Here is an 8746-nt window from a genome sequence, read left to right as displayed (position 1 = left end):
TATAAATATACATATATGTACATATGTAAATATATGTAAAATATAGATGTATATTTATATTCATATTTTGTGTGTATTTATATAAACTATATATAAATATATAGCTTCTTTTTAAACCTAAAACTCTAGGATTGTAAATTACTGATTATTTCTCAAATGGTAAAATGAGAAAGAATCATGCTGAATATTTGTATTTTCCCAAGTTTTATTTGTTTTAAAATTGAATTTACTTATGCTTTATATTTATAAATACGTATTTCCCGGTCAAAACTTTGAGACAGAAAAAGAGGGAATCCTGCCACAAGGCTCTACCCCATATAAACTCTGATGATACTGATGAGGAGATTTTGTTTTCGGGGCCAGAATGTCACATGTCGCAATGTATACATAATCCTTCACTGGACGAACTGATTGCCCTGAATGTCAGTGGCCTTCCTCTTGAGAAATATTGGTGAAGTGCCTGGAAGTTTCTTTTTAAACTTAAAACTTGATAAGTTACTAATTATTTCTAGAATGGTGAAAACGAGAACGAATCATGCTGAATATTTCTATTTTCTAAGTTTTGCTTCTTTTAAAATTGGATTTTTTATGCTTTTCTTAACAGCCAGGACATACTTTAACAGTTATCACTCTCGTGTTAAAGATTAAAGAATATTTAAAAATGTGAATAAAGAATAACAAAGTCTACTAAAGAGTAGATGATGCGCTAAGACAGAAACACAATCTGAGGACTGAGACGGACTCTAGTCAGTAAACAAACGTTAAATACACGCATCTCTGTGTGAAAACATGACTTAGTCCTTTTGGAAGGTACACAGATAAGATGATGCTTAGCGAATCCACAGAAAATCCAACATAGAGGACATGGACTTAAGCACAGACAGCCCTTGCATAAAGTGCAGAGTGGCCCAAAAGCAATGCAGCCAGGGGAAGGAGGGGAGCAGAAACACAGGAAGTCAGGGACACTTGTAAGATAGGAACAAAAACAGGAGAATTCCCTGTCACCAGAGCTGAGAGAGGGAGAGAAAGAGCTGAAAACAGCCCTGTCAGTGTCAGAAGTCAACATTCTGCTGTGTTTTATCCCACTTAATTCTCATTGTGGTGCTGGAATGGAAGACGCATTACCACCATCGTACAGATACATACTTTATGGTTTGATGAGATTCAGAAATTGGTTAAAAGTTATACAAATGAACTAGCACATCCTAGAAGACAGAGGTTTGAGGAGGACCGAGCTTTGGAGAGGACCGAGCTTTGGGGAGGACCGAGCTTTGGGGAGGACCAAGAGTGTTTCAGGCATTTGATTTGCCTCTCCATATCAGCTTCCCATCTTCTTATGAGGATATTTATCCCTTTTCTTTTCACAATTTTTATATAAAATTTTCCATCATAACCATTTTTAAGTATGCAGTTCTGTGGTGTTAAGAACATTCATGCTGTTAGGCAGCCATCACCATCCCCAAAGCTTTGCCATCATCCCCACCTGAAACTCCATGTATTTTAACAATAATTCTCCATTTCTCTTCACACCCCTAGCCCCCAGCAGCTATTATTTGACTTTCTGTCTCTATGAATTTGACTACTATAGGTACCTCATATAAGTGGGCTTCTAATATTTGTCCTTTTGTGACAGTGCTAAGTAAGCTTATCTCACTTAGCACAGTGTCTTCAAGGTTCATCCTTGTTGTAGGATGTGCCAGAATTCACTTTGTTCATCTGTTCATCCATCCATCCATTTATCCGTTTGGGTTACTTTCAACTTTTGGTTGCTATGAATAATATTGTTAGGAACATTAATATAAAAATATCTGTTTGATTCCCACCAGGCGCAGTGGTTCACACCTGTAATCCTAGCACTTTGGGAGGCCGAGGCAGGCGGATCATGAGGTCAGGAGATCAAGACCATCCTGGCTAACACAGTGAAACCCCATGTCTCCCCAAAACACACAAAAAATTAGCTGGTTGTGGTGGCAGGCACCTGTAGTCCTAGCTACTCGGGAGGCTGAGGCAGGAGGATGGCGTGAACCCAGGAGGCAGAGCTTGCAGTGAGCCGAGATGGCACCACTGCACTCCAGGCAGGGTGACAGAGTAAGACTACATCTCAAAAAAAAAAAAAAAAAAAAAAAACTGTCTCATTCCTTGTATTCAATTCCCTGGGTACATACCCAGATATGAAATTGCTGAATGAATTATATGCTAAATTTGTTTAATTTTTCCAAGAGCCACCATACTGTATGCCACAGTAGATGTATCACTTTACACTCACACCAGTAATGCAAACATTTCCGGTTTTCTCCATACTCTTGCCAACACTTGTTTTCTGTTTTCATTAATTTGTTTGTTTTTAGTAATAGCCATCCTAATGGGTAGGAAGTGGTATCTTATTATGGCCTTGACTTTCATGGATTTTTAAAGACTATTTATATACTAAGGATAACAGCCCTTGGCTTGTTCTTCTGATTCATCTCTGTCTTGTTTGTCTCTGGTCTCACTGGTTCTTCAGTTCTCCTCTCTGCTCAGCCTCTCCAGCGCTACTACTTCCTGGCTCATTGGCTCTCATCTTGGTTTTCCAGAAGCAGCTCAGTAAATTCCTATTCCCTTTGATGGGAACTATCTCTGGACCTGTCACCTGATAAGAGCCATTGCTTTAGTGCATTGAATAAACCTCCTATGCAACCACCAGCCCTGCTATTTAATCTGACAGCTAGATCAGGACTAAAAGTCCCGAACAGGATATATGTGGAAATAACATTGACCTTTCAATCACAATGACTCCAATTACGTCAGACACAGAGCAGATTTTTCTACATACTCACTAAGGTTTCAGTGCTTATTAAATAAATATTTCATTTGCAATACTCATAAAAATTAGGTCACATTTCACCTATTTTAGAGGGAAAACAAGAAAACCCTTTTTAATGGTCCTCACAATGAGGAGCTGCTGGAAGAATTAGCCATCAATTTGAGTATTACACATAAAACAGCAATAAATATGATATTCATAATCCAAAATGAACCTCATCAACCATTTACAAAAAATACCCAGTATATTTAATGGAGTTGTATTAATACATTGCTGTGAGGATAATGGCTCCAGACTGCTCATTTTAATGAGGGGATTGCCACTGGGTAGACATTTAGTCTTACTTTCATAAACCCACTGAGAAGATGGAATATTTTAGCCTTTTTCGTCCTTGCATGGAATAAAAAATAGTCATAAACCTCCATGCTGAAAGGTGTTGGATATGATTTATTTGGATAATCAAATTGTGCATATCTTCCCATGTTGATCTATGAAACACAAGCTATTCTGCTCATTCTGACCTTCCGTCTTTCCAGCAGATCTGGGTCTGCAGGTGAGAGGGTAACAGTGTGTAGGACATCCCTTCCACTGGGGAATGTTCAATCTGAACAGCTTTGAGCTCTCTGTAAACTCTCCAGAGAGCCTGTTTTCACAGGCTCGTGACATTTTGATCAAACCTCTGCTTACACACAGTAAAAAGTATCAACTGCATAGCTTCCCAAAACATTCTGGGGTGTACTTTAAGGGTTCAAGAATCCTTTGGAATTGGGCTAATGACAAGCACTTGGCTCTTCTTTTCCAGAAGTATGAAGACTGGTGCTTGAAAGGCAAAAGACTTTTGAAGTATTTTGGGAAAACTTTCCGTAGTCTACAGTGAATATGTTCTCTGGGACACTGTTTTGTGTTGACCACGTCTTTGCTCAGTTATTTTTCTGTATTTGTCTGACCCCATGATCTTCCTAAAACGTCATCACATAACCACACCAAAGTTATTCTGAAGGAAAAACTAATAATTAGTCATTTTCAGAGGTCCATTTGTTTATGGAAAAATAAAATGGAAAAATAGCCATGAATAAATGGACACACATTTACATTATTGGATGCTGGAAGTGATAGAGAGGGATATGTGAGTTTGATATGATTCGTTTCCATATTTTGGTGAATTAACCTTGAAGAAAGAACAGGGATTTGGAATAAAATTTACAAACACATTAGTAAACAGAGAAATAGAAAATCAAAAGTAAGAGAAAAAATATGTATATGCACACCAACATTACCCTTGCTTATTATTGCTATGTTAAACTTAGAAATCCTTCTTTTGTCCTCTATTTCTTCAATATCTATACCCAAATCCTCTGCAGACATGCTGTCTCTACCTCCAAATGCAAGCTCCCTTCACATACTTCTCACCACCTTTCCTGCAATATTTAAGTCCAAAGTGCTATGGTTTCTAGCCTGAATGACTGCAGTAACCTTCCAACTTGTCTTCCTGTTTCTCATTTGCTGACTGCAAATCAGAATTACCTTCTTAATATAGGATATGGTTTAGGTCTGTGTCCCCATCCAAATCTCATCTCAAGTTGTAATTTTCACATGTCAGGGGAGGGACCTGGTGGGAAGTGATTGGCTCATGAATGTTGATTTCCCCCTTGCTTTTCTTGTGATAGCAATCTCATGAGATCCGTTTGTTTTAAAAGTGTGTGGCACTTCTTCCATTGCTCTCTCTCTCTCCTGCCACCATGCGAAGAAGGCCCTTGCCTCCCCTTCCCCTTCTACCATGATTGTAAGTTTCCTGAGGCCTCCCAGTTATGCCTGCTGTTAAACTTGTGAACTGTGAGCCAGTTAAACCTCTTTTCTTCATAAATTACCCAGTCTCAGGTAGTTCATCAGAGGAGTGTGAGAACAGAGAAATAAAATACACAAACATAATCACATTATTTCCCGTTGGCTGCCTCTCTCTCCTTCCTCCAGTGACTCCCCTTTGACTTCAGACAACACCCAGACCCCTTCCTAGGGCTTCAGGAACCTGCAGGAGTTTACTGCTTTCTACCTTTCCAGTTTCTTCTCTTTCCCTGACCACAACCCCTAGGTTAGCTTGTCTCCATCAATCCACCCCTCCAATTCAAGGCACCTTACCTTTCTTTTCAAGACCTCAGCTGAAACTATCTTGATTTTTTCTTTTCTTATTATTTTGCATGTCTTCACATTGAAAATAGAAGCCCCACATCAACTACGCTGCTTTTAACTAGATTCCTAACATGCAGAGTAGTTCTTGATGTATAGTAGGTAATCAACAAACATTTGTTGAATGAAAAAATAAATGAATTCAGAACTGGCTCAGGATTTAGAACACACATTTAGAATGTGTGTCTAAAGAGGAATGAGAGCAGAGAAATCACTTAAACATAATTGCTATTCATTCTTGGAAATAAATCAGCTAACACTCACACCTGCTTTCTTCCTTGATGCCAGAGTTGAAGGTCTTATACATACTAGAGCAGGAGGATTGCTCTAGGCTCAGCTGCAGTTAGTGCTCCAAGGCACAGCCTATAATTTCGGGATCACAGGAGATATTTCCACCTGCCTTTCTCCCACACATTTTTCTGTAGAGTTGATTAGAGAAGATCATCAACTTGTCCTTGATTTTGTTGTACCCTCTGCTCCTGCAGAGACCCCTTTCTGGAGACAGGGTGGTAGAGGGTGGAGAAAGAATAAGCCCCAAGTTTTACCTCTTAAACCTTATCTTTCCTTCATGGCAAAGACTAAGGATTTTTTTCCTTTTTCTCCCTAAAATGAGCATGGTTCCTGTGATCCAGTAGACACACATCCAGACACAGACACAAGGATGCAAATAATTGAGTGGGTTGTTGAACAAAAGACTCAAAAGAGTGATTTCTATAGCATTGACCATTCTATCAGTCTAGGGGGAAACGCCATACATAGGGTGTTGTCACAGTTGGAGCTCTTATTCAATTTTATTTTCTGCTCCCTGTCATTCTGATACCTATATATTTTTTTGCTGCCCTGTATCTTTTAATATGATACTGGATGGAAAATCAAATCATCAAGTTTGGTTACAAATATTCCTTTGTTGGCTACTATGTGCTATTGAGGATAACTGCATAAACACAATATATTAAAATAAATCTCTTTGCGGCACTTGTGTGGACCCATTACACTTGAGCATAAAGTATGTGGAACTTGTCTTTGGAGACGGAGCAGACAAATTATTCTGTGGATAAAGTTAATGACCTCGAGTAATTTCGTAGCATTTATTTTTACTGCTGAGAGTTTTTGTTTGGTTTATTTCTTCATTCTCTTTTTTATTCTAGATGAAAATGGTTGTCAAGTTGCTGATCCCTAGATAATCACAGGAATAGCCGGCATGTTAACAATAACAAACAAACTGTGAAACATCAGTGGCTCAATAGACCACAGCTTTATTTTTCATTTGTATCACAGTCTGATGAAGGGCAGTGCTTCTCCTCTGGACCCTTTTTCAGCAGAAGAGTCCCACAAAGCTTCCTTTTGCAGTTAGACCATCTGGAACCAGTGCACTGAGGAAGGCTAAACCTGAAAGTGGCTTTTGTCACTTTTGCTTCACAATGGCCTGACTCTGGTTTAAGGGCTCAACCTAAACTGAAGGGGTGCTGGGAAGCAAAGAGCCCATGATGATTTAGTGAGCACTAACAGCAACTACCACTGTAGGTATTGCAAAATTCCCTTCAGAAGAGTTATTAAGCATGCACATTGCAAACTGTAGTATACCAGACCAGATTCTAACAGGAGCAAGGCAGAAAATTAAAAGGGGGAAAGAAAGAACTCCTATGTCAGCCTCTGACTATAAAGAGCGCACGTGTTAGGCAGGTCATACAATGCCTCCAGATTCCAGTTTTCTCCTCCATAAAGGCAAGACGACAGACTGAATGAACTGTCGGGTCCACTTTGGCTTCAAAAGTCTTCTTCCTAGGAAGTGGCAATTTAATTGGAAATCTAAGATAAAACAAAGCAGTACTTTATTAAAACATTTAGAATTCCTGAAAAAAGACACAACCAGAAGAGAGCTGGTTTCAGCAGCTGGAGGGGCACCATTTATTTTAAACAAAATGGTCTCATGGCTCCCACAGTCAAATCACAATGAGGATGTGTAAACACTAACAGCACTTCACACTCAAATGTTTCATGATGTATGTTCCCAGGGCTTGAAATTCTTTGACTCTTCCTTGCACATTTGATGATATTAGTCATTTTGAATATATGAAGTTCCTTTTAAGTTTGTTTAAACTAGAGCAAGCAGAGCTCAGCAAGGTTTGTGGATTTTTTTTTTTTTTTTGAGAATAAGATAGCAGTATAGTAAATATTTTATGCTTTGCAGTACATACAACCTCTGTTGCAAATACTCATCTCTGCAGATTTTGAGCAAAAGTATCTGTGGAAAATGTGTGAATAAATGGTCATGGCTGTGTTTCAATACAATTATATTTATAAAAACAGAGTGATGGACCATATTTGGACCAAGGGACATAATTTGCAGACTCCCTAATCTACAGTCTAGGATCTTAGAATAAACTTTTCAATTCTATTTTAGCATGTCTATTTTATTGAACACATAAAGTCCTCTAATATAGCTTTATATAGTTAATTACTTTATTTTTACTTGACAAATAATTGTGTGTATCATGTACAACATGCTGTTTTGTTTTCTTTCTTCCCTTCTTTTCCTTTCCCTTCCCTTCGCTTCTCCTTCCTTCCTTCCTTCCTTCCTTCCTTCTCTCCTCCCTCCCTCCCTTCCTCCCACCTTTCTTTCTTTTCTTTCTTTCTTTCTTTCTTTCTTTCTTTCTTTCTTTCTTTCTTTCTTTCTTTCTTTCTTTCTTTCTTTCTTTCCTTTCCTTTCTTTCTTTTTCTTTCTCCTTCCTTCCCTTCTTTCTTTCTTTTCTTTCTCTTTCTTTCTTTCTTTCTTTCTTTCTTTCTTTCTTTTCTTTTTTTCTTTCTTTTTTCTTTCTTTCCTTCTGATACAGTTTCACCCTGTTGCCCAGACTGGAGTGCAGTGGTGCAATCTTGACTCACCATGACCTCCCTCTCCGGGGTTCGAGTGATTCTCCTGCCTCAGCCTCCCAAGTAGCTGGGATTACAGACATGCACCACCATGCCCAGCAAATGATGTTTTAAAATGGGTATACGTTGTGGAATGGCTAAGTTAAGCTAAGTAATACATGTGTAACCTTGCATACTTACCATTATTTTGTGGTAGAAATACAAAATCTACTCTTTTAGCTATTTTCAAGAATACAATATATTGTTATTAACTATGGTCACAGTGCTATACAGTAGACCCCCTGAACTTATTCCATCCAACTGATGGTTTGACGAGTATCTATCCCAACCCAGCTCAACCCCTGGGAACAACCCTTCTACTCTCTGCTTCTGAGCCAACCTCTTAAACCTTCCTTGCAATAAGCTTTTTCCATCCTCATTATGTGTATTGCTAATGAAATGTATTTTTCAGGATGACCTTCAAACAGTGTGTTTGGAAGATCTTCAGAGCAATTTTTAATAACTAAATTATCGATTGCAACTTATCAAATCAGTGGCTTAAAACAAAGCACATTTTTTATCTCACGGTTTCTGTGGTCAGATAATGTGGTACATTGCGGCTGGGTCTCTTGGGCTGGAATCAGTGTTAGCTGGGGCTGCAGGCCTCTGCAGGTCCTACTAGGGTCAGGTCTGCTTCTAAGCTCGCTCATGGGTTTTTGGCCACATCCAGGTGCTCTTGGACTTTTGGACTGAGGCCTCTGCTCCGTGACAGATGGGTCTCTGCATAATTGCAGCTCACAGTATGATAGCTGGAAGGAGAGAGGGCAAGCCAGGTGCCAGTTCCACCTCAGATGTGACCTCCCAGAACCTATATTCTCACCACTAGAAAGCAGTCACCAGGTCCAGCCC

This window comes from Rhinopithecus bieti, unplaced genomic scaffold (assembly GCF_001698545.2).
Source record: "Rhinopithecus bieti isolate Rb0 unplaced genomic scaffold, ASM169854v2 scaffold_27010, whole genome shotgun sequence".
NCBI classification, from domain to species: Eukaryota; Metazoa; Chordata; class Mammalia; order Primates; family Cercopithecidae; genus Rhinopithecus; species Rhinopithecus bieti.
This window is presented reverse-complemented; position numbering follows the sequence as displayed.